We start from the raw sequence: 14032 nt of genomic DNA on the forward strand, positions 1-14032 counted from the left end.
TGTTGACCTCCCTCGCTTATTATATAAATAGAGGAAGGAGAGACATTTTCCATTCATACATGTCCATTCACACATATTCACTCTTGTGATGAAATCTGACCATAGAAGAGTGCACACAAGCTTCTCTCTCTCTCTCTCTAAATTCATTAGGGTTTCCTAGTATTCTTGGAGTATCTTGGATCATTTTAGAGGTTTAGGGCTAGGGTTTGTCCCTTGGAGATTGAAAATTAGGGTTTTGTGATAAAACCATAGGTTGGAATTGTGAAGAAGAGGAGGAGAGTACATCTTTATTTTGAAGGATGTGTTAGAGTGATTCTCACACACTAGATCTTCTTGGTTGTTAGGGCTTTGTCGATTTTCCCTAGTTATTGTTTAGAGAACTAGAAGAATTTGTGATAGTCTTGAGAGAAGGCCATAATGAACATGTACTTCATCTTGAGCATATTAATGAAGTTTCCATATATCCAAACCTTATGCAATTTTTATATTTGGTTTTTAGCTATATACATTCTTTATGCTTGCTATTTATAGCCATATAGATCTTGTTGATTTAGCATAAGTAAAATGAAAATTGTTAAGTGATTTGACATCTAAGCAAAGACTCTAAGGGACTGATTGATTGTTTTCATACTAATGCTTGTTGGGTTGTGTTATATTCTTTCCACGACTAGCCCACATAGTTAACCGGGGGGTTAGAAGGGGGGCGGAGCCCCCCCCTTCGTTGCGCCAATTGCATAGCGGGGGGGGGGGGGGCGTGGTGGGGTCATAGGGGGTTTGATGGGTGCAAGTAACCCCACTCTATGGGGTCCGGCGCAGTGCCCCAGGAATTTTGGTTTTGGACCCTATATTAGGTTGGGCGGACCTACCTATGGTTTTGTGCATGTTTTTCGCACATGGTTTTGGACGCGATGGTTTTCGGTCCATGGTATTGGATGCTTCAGCATGCATAAATATGTATTGTAACGTCAAAAGGAACGTAATGAAAAATCAAGCTGGTAGTCCCGGTTTTGGGATCCAGGGGGAAATCTCTGTGTATATGTGTTTTATGTGTTATGCTCTCGCATTGTTTATTTTCTGTGTTTTAGAATTCGTATGTAGGTAATTTCAGTACGAGGTTAAAACCTACATTTGGTATTAGAGTTGTTTTGGCTTCAAGGGGACGCCTTTGTTGTTGAGGGGTTTCGCTCGGGCCTGTGGTAGACCCTGTTCAGTGGGAGATCTGTGAGATCGATTCTAGTGGTGAAAGAAGATGATGAGTAGTGGAAAGATAGAGATCGAGAAATTTAATGATCAAAGTTTTGAGTTGTGGAAACTCAAGATGGAGGATCTGTTGGTGGATAAAGATCAATGGATCGTGGTAGATCTGAGTACTAAACCAACAAGAGTGTCCAATGAAGAATGGAAGAAGTTGGATCGAAAGGCAAAGAGCACAATACAATTGTGTGTCTCAGATACAGTATTGTTGAATGTATCAGGGGAAGCTACGATGAAGGCTTTGTGGGACAAGTTAGGGACTTTGTACCAATCTAAGTCTCTGATGAATAAACTGTTCCTACGAAAAAAATTGTATAACCTAAGGATGAAGATGGAGACTTGGTGACAGAGCATCTGAATGCATTTACTACTGTGGTAAGTCAATTATCGTATGTTGATATCAAAATTTTAGATGAAGATAAGTGCATTAGTTTGTTGTGTTCTCTACCAGATTCATGGGATAGTTTGGTATTATGTAGCAATGAAACTGCCTTGCAGTTTGATGGAATAGTCTCATCCTTGCTGATGGAGGATATGAGACGGAAAAATATGGAGAGCCAGAATGGTGATGCCTTGTCTGTACGAGGACGGTCCTAGAACAGAAACAAAAATAAGTCATCGAGTGGGAGACCTAAATCTAGAGGGAGATCTAAATCTCTAGGAAAACCTGTAAAGGTGGTGTGCTGGAAATGCGGAAAGGAAGAGCACTACAAAGGGAATGTAAATCTAAATCTCCTGACAAAGGAAAGGGATCTGATGATGCTCCTTCTGCAGAGACAAAAACCACCTCAGATGAAGGTGGGGATGTGTACTTGGCTTCTTCAAGTACACATATAGATCATGAGGCATGGTCGATTGACTCAGGTGCATCCTTTCACTTCACTCCCCATAGAGAGTGGTTCTGAGAGTATGAGAAATATGATGGTGGTGATGTCTTCTTAGGGGATGATAGGAAGGCTAGAATCGTTGGTCGCAAAAAAGTAAAGTTGAAGTTGCAAGGTGGAAGGGTTAGAACACTTCCGGGTGTCCTACATATTCCTGCATTGGCCAGAAATCTAATTTCTGTAAGCAAGCTGGATGATGCAGGTGTAAAAACAGTGTTCGAGAAGGATACCTACAAGATGGATCAGGGAGCACTGGTATTGACGCAGGGAGTTCGAATTGGAACTCTATACAAGCTGCAAGGTAGAAATGTTGTTGATGGGTGCATCCGTATTGTGGTCCCTGAAAGTGGAGCATAAAATCTAGTGGTCTATGGAGAGAAAACCATGCTGTGGCATCAAAGGCTTGGACATATTGGAGAGAAGGGCCTTTGAATACTTCATGGTAAAGGTATGGTAGAAGGTATGAGTAATAGCTCTCTAGATTTTGATTTCTGTGAAAATTGTGTATATGGGAAGCAGAATCGGGTGAGTTTCCCCTCTGGTGGTAAAAGGGCGAAACAGATATTAGAGCTTGTGCACAGTGATGTGTTTGTACCTGTGAAGGTTCCATCACTGGGTATGTTGGGTCCCTATAATACTAGTGATTACCCCATTACTATTGTAGTTATACCCCTTATTTATATTGTTGTGCCCCTATTACCCCCATATTGTTATTTCTGTGCCCCATAGAATCCCTCTATTGTTATTTTTGTGGCTTTATATTATTATTGTTAGGTCGGCTGGATTATATTGTGACTCCTTAGACTCCTATATATAGAAAGGAGGTTTTGTCATTTGTATCATCCAAGAATTGTTCATTTATGTAATGTAAAGGAGGTTCCCCCTCGAAGAGGCTGAATTCTAAGGCGTGGATCTCTCTTTTCTATCTTTTTGTGAGCTGGTTTCATAACATTTGGTATCAGAGCTTTGGATTCTAGGGTTTCGCTGCTCCAAACAGGTCATCGTGGAATTTTCGCTATAACTTTTTTTCTGTGACGTTTCAGAAGTCGCAAAAAAAACCCATTTGAGAAGAAATCACGCTGAACCTTGGGTCCGAATTTCAGAGCTTTTTGCGTGATATTTGCGGAGATATGATCTGAGGAAGTTGGTCTTTTTGCAGACTCCTGAATTACATTCAAAACAGGTGACCTGGGGAAAATCGTCATAACTTTCTCTCTGGGGATCAGATTGAAATTTCGTAAGAAGGTAAAGAAAGAGGACGGACTGTAGTTTCTTGTGTGTGTGTTTCAGATTCAAAGGTTGAAACAGTGACTCGTGGCACGTCGTACAAGTTCGCTCTACTGAACCCGTCTAAAAGCAAGTCACTGTGGGAGATTTCACATAACTCTTCCTTGGAGAATCCAATTTGGCTCAGACTTGTGGCATTGGAAAGAGGACACAGAAGGCTACTACAGGTAGCAATTCCATAACTGGATGATTAGAAATTACAGAAATTACAGAGATACATCAGATTCAATATCAGGCTTCTATAAAGTGAAAAAAGGTGTGTAGTTTTTTTTAAAATTTTTGTGTAAGCTTGGTTTAACGGAATTCAAAGGGCATAGTAAAGCATTATTATCGGTAACTGATGCCCCGAGGAAAGAAAATGCAAACACCTAGTAAGGAACCTGAAAGCTCTAGCATGACTCATGAAGAAGAGGAAGAAATGCTACATGATATATCAAAATTACAAGAACAAGTGCAACAAATGTCACGCTCACAAAAGCTAACAGAAGCTAAGATAAGTGGCGTGGAATCTAAGATAAATGGTGTGGAATCTAAGATAAAGGGCATGGAAGCTAATATGGAGGATTCGATGGCAGATTTGAAGATAGATTTGAAGACAGACATGGAAGAATTGAAGAAGTTGCTACAAGAAAGGGTCACTAATGGTGAAAAGGTAGTAAAGGAAACTCATGATGAGAACAAAAGAAATGTTAATCATGATTCCATAGATGCTAATGTTGGATCGAAGAATCACCATATTCCAAAAATCGATATGAGGAAGTTTGATGGCAAGGATCCCGCCACATGGATATTACAGATGGAGCAATTCTTCGATCTCAATAATGTGCAAAACACACAAAAGGTACGTATGGCAATTGTATATTTGGAACCAAATCAGTTTGTATGGTATCAATGGCTTTGCTCTCGTAAACAATTTATCACTTGGGCAATTTTTACGGAAGAATTGATAGCACATTATGAAGATACAAAAAGCAACACTTTTTTTAGCCAATTGATAAGTCTCAAACAAAAGGGTTCAATAATGGAGCACATTGAGGAGTTCCAAAAATTGAACATAAGGGTAAAAGATATTCCAGAGGAGCATAGGATTGATGTGTTCATAGGGTCTTTAAAGGATAATATCCAACATGATGTTCGCCTTTGGGAACCTGATTCATTAGAGAAGGCATTCAGGTTAGCAAGAAAAATGGAAAGCAAAATTATGGCAAACAGGAAGCATACCACTCACAACTATAAAGACGGAAGTGTTGTTGCCCCTAGTCTTCCACAACCTATAAGGTTGACACCACAACAATTGGAAGAAAAAAGAGCAAAAGGGCTTTGTTACAGTTGTGATAGCAAATACACTAAAGGTCATAAGTGTGCTGAGAAGAAATTATTCTACATAGATTGTGAAGAGAAGAAGAAGAAGAAGAAAGGAGCAAGAAAGGTCAAAAGAAGAAGATATACTCCAGGAACAAAGCCTAGATGAAGAACAAATAAATTCGACCATATCTTGTAATGCATTGGCGGGAATTACCACTCCTCAAACCATCAAGATAGAAGGACAAATCAAGAAGAAAAAGGTAATAGTGTTGATTGATTCAGGAAGCACCCACAATTTTATTCATTGTAGGGTAGCAAAAGAATTGAATTGCTTCCTATATCCAGCACCAGAGTGTCAAGTGATGATTGCAAATGGAGGAACAATAAATTGCTCTGGAAAGTGCCATAATATCAAGCTATCCATGGGAGAATATGTATTGACTAGCCCAATGCTTTCCATTCCAATGGGAGGTGCTGATGTTGTACTAGGAGTCCAATGGCTACAATCCTTGGGTACAATAGCTTTTAATTTTCAAGAACTTTTCATCAAATTTTCTACGGAAGGAAAGGAAGTTGAATTAAGGGGTATTGCAGGGAAACCAGGAAAGATAATCAGCTCTAATGGCATGATAAAGCTTCTAAAAAAGGAGCAAAGAGGTGTAATTGCACAATTATGTTCGCTAGATGTTTCCACATTGGAATCATCTATTTCTCCAGATCTCCAAAAAGTCCTGGACAATCATTCCAAGGTATTTGAGACTCCCAAAGGTCTCCCACCTATGCGTGATCATGATCATGCTATTCATCTGATTCCAGGAAGTGTTCCTCCAAACATCAGGCCGTACAGATATCCCTATGTCCAAAAAAGTGAAATTGAACGTATGGTTGCAGAAATGCTAGAGGCTGGTATAATTCAACCGAGTCAAAGTTCTTTCTCAGCTCCAGTAGTATTGGTGCACAAGAAGGATGGATCATGGCGCATGTGTCCGGATTATAGGGAGCTCAACAAGCTCACTATTAAAGATAAGTTCCCCATTCCTGTTATTGATGAATTACTGGATGAATTGCATGGATCAATTTACTTCACCAAGTTGGATCTTCGTTCGGGATATCATCAAATCAGAATGAAGATTGAAGACATTCCGAAAACGGCATTTAGAACTCATGAGGGTCATTATGAATTTTTGGTCATGCCTTTTGGCCTTACCAATGCACCTTCAACATTTCAAGGTTTGATGAATTCAATTTTCAAACCATTCCTTAGAAAATTTGTGTTAGTATTTTTTGATGATATACTAATCTACAACAAGTCTTGGAAGGATCATGTTGAACATGTTGACAGGGTGCTACAACTATTGGAGGAGAAACAATTATATGCAAAAAGATCCAAATGTTTCTTTGGAGTCCAGGAGGTGGAATATTTGGGTCATATTGTATCTCATGAAGGAGTTAAGGTAGACCCTAGCAAAATTAAAGCCATTAAGGAATGGAAAATCCCCACATCCATAAAGCATCTGCGAGGATTTCTTGGGTTGACAGGGTATTATCGCAAGTTTGTTAAGAATTATGGGAGAATAGCAGCACCTCTAACAACATTATTGAAGAAAGATTCATTTTCATGGACTCCGGAAGCAACAAAGGCCTTTGAACATCTTAAAGAGGCAATGTGCCAAGCACCGGTCTTAGCTACACGGACTTCACAAAAACCTTTATTGTGGAATGTGATGCTTCAGGAAATGGAATTGGTGCTGTTCTAATGCAAGATGAAAGACCCATTGCTTTTGAAAGTCGTCCAATCAAGGGAAAGTTTTTAAGCAAAGCTATTTATGAGAAGGAAATGTTGGCAATACTCCATGCACTTAAGAAATGGCGACCCTACCTAATGGGAAGACACTTCAAGGTAAAAACGGATCATGATAGCCTTAAATACTTTTTAGAACAAAGATTATCCTCTGAAGAGCAACAAAAGTGGGTCACAAAGATGTTGGGTTATGACTTTGAAATCATCTACAAAAAAGGGAAGCAAAATGTGGTGGCAGATGCACTCTCAAGAAAGGATGAGGATGTGGAAGCATTGTTGTGTGCCATTTCTATTATCCAACCAGATTGGATAAACGAAGCAAGGGAGGAATGGAAGAATGACGAAGAAGTGTGGGCACTTATTCGAAAGCTACAACAAGATTCCAGTACTTCTGATACATTTAGCTGGCAAAATGATTCGTTATGGTACAAAGATCGCTTATACCTCTGTAAGAATTCCCAGCTAAAACAAAAGATTCTTATGGAATTGCACACTTCTCCCTTAGGAGGGCACTCAGGATTTTTAAAAACTTACCACAGGGTTAAGAAGGAATTTTTTTGGGATGGCCTTAAATCAGATATTCAAAAGTTTGTGGCGGAATGTTTGGTTTGCCAGCAAAATAAAGTTGAAACAATTAAGACACCGGGTCTATTACAACCTTTATCCATTCCAAGCCAACGTTGGGAGGAGGTTTCAATGGATTTTATCACAGGTTTACCCAAGTCTGAGGGAAAGAGTGTCATCATGGTGGTAGTTGACAGACTTACCAAGTATGCACACTTTTGTGCATTATCACATCCATTTAAAGCCAGTACAGTTTCTACTGCATTTATGGAAACAATTCAAAAGCTACATGGAAACCCAAAGATTATTGTAAGTGACAGAGATCCCATTTTCACTGGAAATTTTTGGACAGAATTATTTTCTTGTCTTGGTACTCAGTTAGCTCATAGCTCATCTTATCATCCTCAATCTGATGGGCAAACTGAGATAGTAAACAAATGTTTGGAAGGATATCTTCGTTGCTTTGTATCTGATAAACAGACACAATGGGTCAAATGGTTGCCTCTGGCTGAATGGTGGTATAACACTTCCTTCCATACAGCAACAAAAATGACCCCATTTATGGCACTTTATGGGTATCAACCACCATCCATCACATCATATTTAAGAGAAAATTCTAAGGTTCAGGCAGTGGAACATCACATCGAACATCAACAACAAGTCCTCCAACTCTTAAAGGATAACCTCGTGTTGGCACAAAATAGAATGAAACAACAGGCAGATCAACATCGCAGTGAAAGAAGTTTTGATGTAGGTGATTGGGTATTCCTACGGCTACAACCATATAAGCAAATGTCCCTAAAGCAAGCTAAGAAGGATAATAAATTATCACCAAAGTATTATGGTCCGTACAAGGTGTTGCAAAAGATTGGTACTATGGCATACAAATTGGAGCTTCCTGCAGCTTCTCGATTGCACCCAGTTTTCCATGTTTCATGTTTAAAGAAGGTTATAGGTGACAAGCTCCCAATTCAAACAATATTGCCAGAACTTGACGAGGAAGGAAAAATTATATTGGAACCGGAAGCAGTCACAGAAACAAGAACTCGACAGCTACGAAATCGATCAATTTCAGAGTATCTTATCAAGTGGAAGAACTTATCCGCTGAAGATTCCACATGGGAGGATGAGAATTTTATGCAGAAGTATCCAGAACTACTCAAGCGTTGAGGACAACACTTTTTTGAAGGAGAGGGGCATGTTGGGTCCCTATAATACTAGTGATTACCCCATTACTATTGTAGTTATACCCCTTATTTATATTGTTGTGCCCCTATTACCCCCATATTGTTATTTATGTGCCCCATAGAATCCCTCTATTGTTATTTTTGTGGCTTTATATTATTATTGTTAGGTCGGCTGGATTATATTGTGACTCCTTAGACTCCTATATATAGAAAGGAGGTTTTGTCATTTGTATCATCCAAGAATTGTTCATTTATGTAATGTAAAGGAGGTTTCCCCCTCGAAGAGGCTGAATTCTAAGGCGTGGATCTCTCTTTTCTATCTTTTTGTGAGCTGATTTCATAACAGGGTAAGTCTATGTACTATGTATCATTTATAGATGACTTCTCAAGGAATACATGGATATATTTTCTTAAGAAGAAATCTGAAGTCTTTGACAGGTTTAAAGAATTTAAGGTTCTGGTGGAAAACCAGACAGAGAAGAAGATAAAGGTGCTGAGGACAAATAACGGTGGAGAGTTTTGTAGTAAGAAATTTGAAGAATTTTGTAAGAAGTGTGATATAGCACGACAGAAGACTACTCCATATACACCTCAGCAAAATGGAGTTGCAAAAAGAATGAACAAGAAGTTGATGGAAAGGGCAAGAAACATGCTCAGTGGTGCCGGTTTAGGACAAGAATTCTGGGCAGAGGCGGTGGAGACAACATGTTACTCGGTCAATAGATCACCTTCATCAGTGTTGGAGGATAAGACTCCACAAGAGGTATGGATTGGTAAGAAACCCTCTCTTTCACATCTGAGGGTATTTGGATGTGATGCAATGTACATGTTCCAAAGGAGAAACGAACCAAGTTGGATAGTAAATCTGAAAAGTGCATCTTTATTGGGTATAAGGATGGTTTAAAGGGTTATAAGCTTTGGAACCCAATAACAAAGAAGGTTGTGTATAGTCGAGATGTGGTGTTCAGAGAGGTGAAAGATGTTATTAAACATGAAGTCCAACTAAAGGAACCTGAGAAGATGGAGTTTGAGCTAAAGGAGGAAGAATCAGACTCTACAACAGAGGAGGAATCATAAGATGAAGAGCCACAAACTCCGGGTGTGAGAAGATCAGTTCAAGAAAGAAGGCAACCAGAAAGGTATAGTCCATTTGCTTTCTGTTCAACTTTTGCTTTATCTATTATTGATGATGATCCTAGAACTGTGAAGGAAGCAGTGGATTCAGAGGATAGAAAACTCTGGAAAGAGGCCATGGTTGATGAAATGACACCTTTTCACAAAAATGAGGCTTGGGATCTGGTGGAGTTACCGGCTGGAAGGAAACCCATTGGTAGCAAATGGGTGTTCAAGAAGAAGACAAATGTAGAAGGAAAGGTGGAGAAATAAAAAGCTCGGTTGGTAGCAAAAGATTATTCCCAAGTGTCGGGAATTGATTTTGGTGATATTTTCTGTTGCCAAGTTAACTTCTATTAGATTACTTTTATCTGTTGTTACTACTTTTGATTTTGAGGTAGAACAGATGGATGTGAAGACAATATTTATTCATGGGGATCTGGAAGAGGAGATATACATGAAGCAACCTGAAGGCTTTGCAGTGAAGGGTAAGAAAGAACTGGTATGCAAGTTAAAGAAGTCTTTGTATGGGTTAAAACAGTCACCAAGGATGTGGAATCAGAAATTTGATACATTTATATGGGGACTTGGCTTTGCCAGAAGCAAAGCAGATCACTGTGTGTATTTTAAATTAATTGGTGACCGTGTTATTTATCTAGTTTTCTATGTGGATGATATGTTGCTGGTTGGAAATTATCCAAGATTTGAAGACCCATTTGTCCTCCAAATTCGACATGAAAGGTCTTTGTGCTGCAAACTATATTTTGGGCATGGAAATTAAAAAGATCGGATAGGGAGGAATCTTTGGTTAAACCAGAGGAAGTATGTCGAGACAATATTGCAGAGGTTTACTATGCAGCATAGTAAACCGGTGAAGGTTCCTATTCATGTAGGTGTAAAGTTATCTGCTGAACAGTGTCCCAAGACACAAGAAGAGGAAGAGGACATGTACCGTGTTCCATATGCAAGTGTAGTCAGTTTCCTGATGTATGCGATGGTCTGTACTAGACCAGACATTGCTCATGCAGTGGAAGTATTGAGTAGGTTTATGTCAAAACCAGGGAAGGATCATTGGACAACAGTGAAACAAGTTTTCAGGTATTTGCTGGCACTAGTGATTATGGTTTGTGCTACCAAGGAAGACCAGGATTGGATAGAGTTTTAGATATCCGTGGCTTTGTTGATGCGGACTGGGCTAGAGATCTGGATCAGAGAAGATCTACAAGTGAGTATGTGTTTAACCTATTTGGAGGTGCAGTCAGTTGGATGAGTAAGAAACAATTTGTAGTGGCACTATCAACTACAGAGGCAGAATACATTGCAACCACTCATGCAAGCAAGGAAGCGGTTTGGTTGCAAAGATTGTGTTCAAGTATGGGGTTAGTACAAGGAGCTATAAGGATAGACTTTGACAACCAAAGTGCAATTTTATTGGCAAGGAACCCTGCATATCATTCAAAGACAAAGTACATTGATGTTCAGTATCACTTTGTGAGGGATATGATAGAAGACAAAAAGGTGCTGCTGGTAAAGGTGGACACTTTGAAGAATATTGCAGATGCATTGACAAAATCTGTGAGCTCTGAGAAGTTCTCTTGGTGTAGAGAAACAATGGGTGTTGCAAGGCTGGATAAATGACTAAGCTCTCTTGTGGCCCCCTATGGAAAGAAAACAACAAGTGGGAGAATCACACATATTCACTCTTGTGATGAAATCTGACCCATAAAAGAGTGCACACAAGCTTCTCTCTCTCTCTCTCTAAATTCATTAGGGTTTCCTAGTATTCTTGGAGTATCTTGGATCATTTTAGAGGTTTAGGGCTAGGGTTTGTCCCTTGGAGATTGAAAATTAGGGTTTTATGATAAAACCATAGGTTGGAATTGTGAAGAAGATGAGGAGAGTACATATTTATTTTGAAGGATGTGTTAGAGTGATTCTCGCACACTAGATCTTCTTGGTTGTTAGGGCTTTGTCGATTTTCCCTAGTTATTGTTTAGAAAACTAGAAGAATTTGTGATAGTCTTGAGAGAAGGCTATGGTATGTGTTAGTGTCAGTCTTTCCAACCTTCCTCCAGTGATCAAATATGCTCTTACAAAGTGATCTCAGAGTGTCAAGGTCAAATTTTGTCATTTCAAAGAGTTTCAAGCAAAATTTGGTCACTAGGCATTAGGTCTAGGGTTTGCTTTAACTCCTTCTAAAGTTGTCAAAATGTCGGTCCATGTCATTATTCAGCTGAGTCTATCATCATTCATAGGGTTTTCATTATCATCTCAGTGTCTAATGAGTCATTGTACACCTTGTTCATGCTTCAGTTGTGCCTTGGCAAGGTCATTTCCCTCTCCTAGGGTTTTGAAAGCCAATTTCTCTTGGATGGTCAAATCATTAGCAAAAATTGTATCCTGATGTTCATACACCTTCCCCTATCCTTAAATCACCTTATAAAACACTTCCCATCCCTTAGATCTGCCAAAATCCTCATTTTTGCACAAACCCTAGTTTCTAGCTACAACCTGCCAATTTTCTAGGTTGGGCCTGTGTTTTGCCCTTTTGGACCCCTTCCCCTCACTCAATCTCTGAGATTCCACTTTCCCCTGCTTCCTAACATCCCTCCCCACTCCCAAAAATTTCCCCAAGAATTTAGAAGCCCCCTATCCCCTTCATTTTGCTCCATTTCGACAAAATTCCTTGTTTCACACATCGGGACAAGTCGCACTCAAATGATGTTTCAGAGAAATCAAAGATGAATTTTGCAAAACTGAGAGAGGTTTTTGTCCAAAACATGCCAAATAAGAAAAACCTCCTTCACTTTTTGCACAGGTGTCATGGTTTTAGAGAAATGTCAAAATTACAATCGCCGGATCCAAGGAGGTTGGCCAAGGCACAAAAAAGGAGAAAGAGGCCCGATCCCCTCCATATCTTGGCCGAGGTTTCATTGAAGGACCAAGGCACTAAATAGCCTAGACACAACACAAATCCCAAGAAATTTTGAGCATTTTGGGTAAATTTTGGTTTTTCAGGCAATTTATAGGTTTTTGTCCATTAACGGGTCTCACCCCCTGCGCGACCCTTCATCCCGGCAACTCCATTTTGCAAAAACTCACCATTTCCAGATTTTTCATGAGAAGTTACATATGCTCATCAATGGACTTGAGATTTTATGAAGTTTTGGGCCTCCAGAAAGTAAAAAAAGGAGCAAAAAATGACTTTCTGCCACATTTTTGAGACACATAAAGCAGTCTTGGGAGATTGCAATTTTGGAGGGGCAAATGACCACCAAATTCAGAAATTCCAGTTGGGGTTGGAAAGTAGACTCACAGAAATTTCCAACAAGCCTACTCTTGCTCAATTTGGGCACCGGGAAGTGCCCAAAATGTGGTCCCAAAGGCGCCGTCAGGCAGAGGCACGCGACCCGTCAGGCAAACTTCTCCAAATTTCAGTGTACAGCTCAGAAAAACGCAGTTTGACTTTTTGGGGTGGATTATTATCCTCTTTGATGTAATTAATGTACTTTTATGACACTTTTACTCTTATGTACCTCTTCTAGAAGATTCATTCATGAAAAAGGTGAAAATTAAATGAATGGATTGGTTTCCTAGCTTATAGAGGCAAGTTGTTTTGACTGCCTAGTTTGTAGTGCTTAGTTTAGAAGTGGTTGAAACAGCTCCTAGGATAGTGAGATCGACCCATGGAGGCAGGGAAAGAGGTTAGATGATCTATATTATGTACTTTCTTGCTCATTTTCATGGTTGGACTCTTGAGGGATAAGTTATCATTGTATTATTCACTATATCTCTGCAATTTTTGGCTAAGGAAGACCAGGGTTTTGCAGTCCTTTTTGGGATTCTTGTGGTTACATGTATTGATGGTGTGTTTCTCTATGTACTTGTAAGTGTGTTATGTGAATCATTTCCTTTCTTTTCCTTCTGCACATTAAGCAAACGAAGTGTTAAAGTAAGAATTCATGATTGTCATGCTCTGCTTTTAAGTTTGTTTAATTTCAATGTTTTCTACTGTTTAAGGAGAATTCAAAGTTATTGTTTGCTCTCCTTAGCTCCTCACCTGTCATTCCTGACCATCCACCTCAATCAAAGGCATCAATATTATCTCCTACCTCGCCCCAAAGAACCCCCTGCAGAAACTGTGTCCAATCCCCGCACCCAAAATTGCCATCCCCTCAATTTGCCACCAAAAACCTAAAAACCCAAAATCAACCTTTTTGATCAGTTTACTAGCCTAAAATCAGTGTTACCCTATTGGTCATCTCATCCATTGAAGATTTCACCAAGATAGACCAGAGAGATCCCTCTCCAGCCCCGTAGGGCTAGCTACGAGGCTAAGTGGTTTGATGTTGCCTTGAGGTTTACCTTTCTCAACCTGAGGTGAAATTTCAAGCGCTAACATATTGGCGACCATACTGGGGAGAACAAACTTGTTTGTGGATTGATGTGTTTGTTTCATAAGCCTTAGACGGAGCCTGAAGTTATGCCAGGTAGCCTTCGAAACGCTTTTGCTTTGCATTAGCGGAAGTAGATAAACGCTGCTTCAGTCAATCTCTGTGAGCTTGTGGATACAACACTTCATTTGCATTTTACCCCAGTACATGTATCAAGTTCAGATCTGATTGTTGATAGTGGAC

Source organism: Pinus tabuliformis, chromosome 2_1, assembly GCF_031772625.1.
Source record: "Pinus tabuliformis cultivar Carrire ecotype Pingquan chromosome 2_1, CPIR1, whole genome shotgun sequence".
NCBI classification, from domain to species: Eukaryota; Viridiplantae; Streptophyta; class Pinopsida; order Pinales; family Pinaceae; genus Pinus; species Pinus tabuliformis.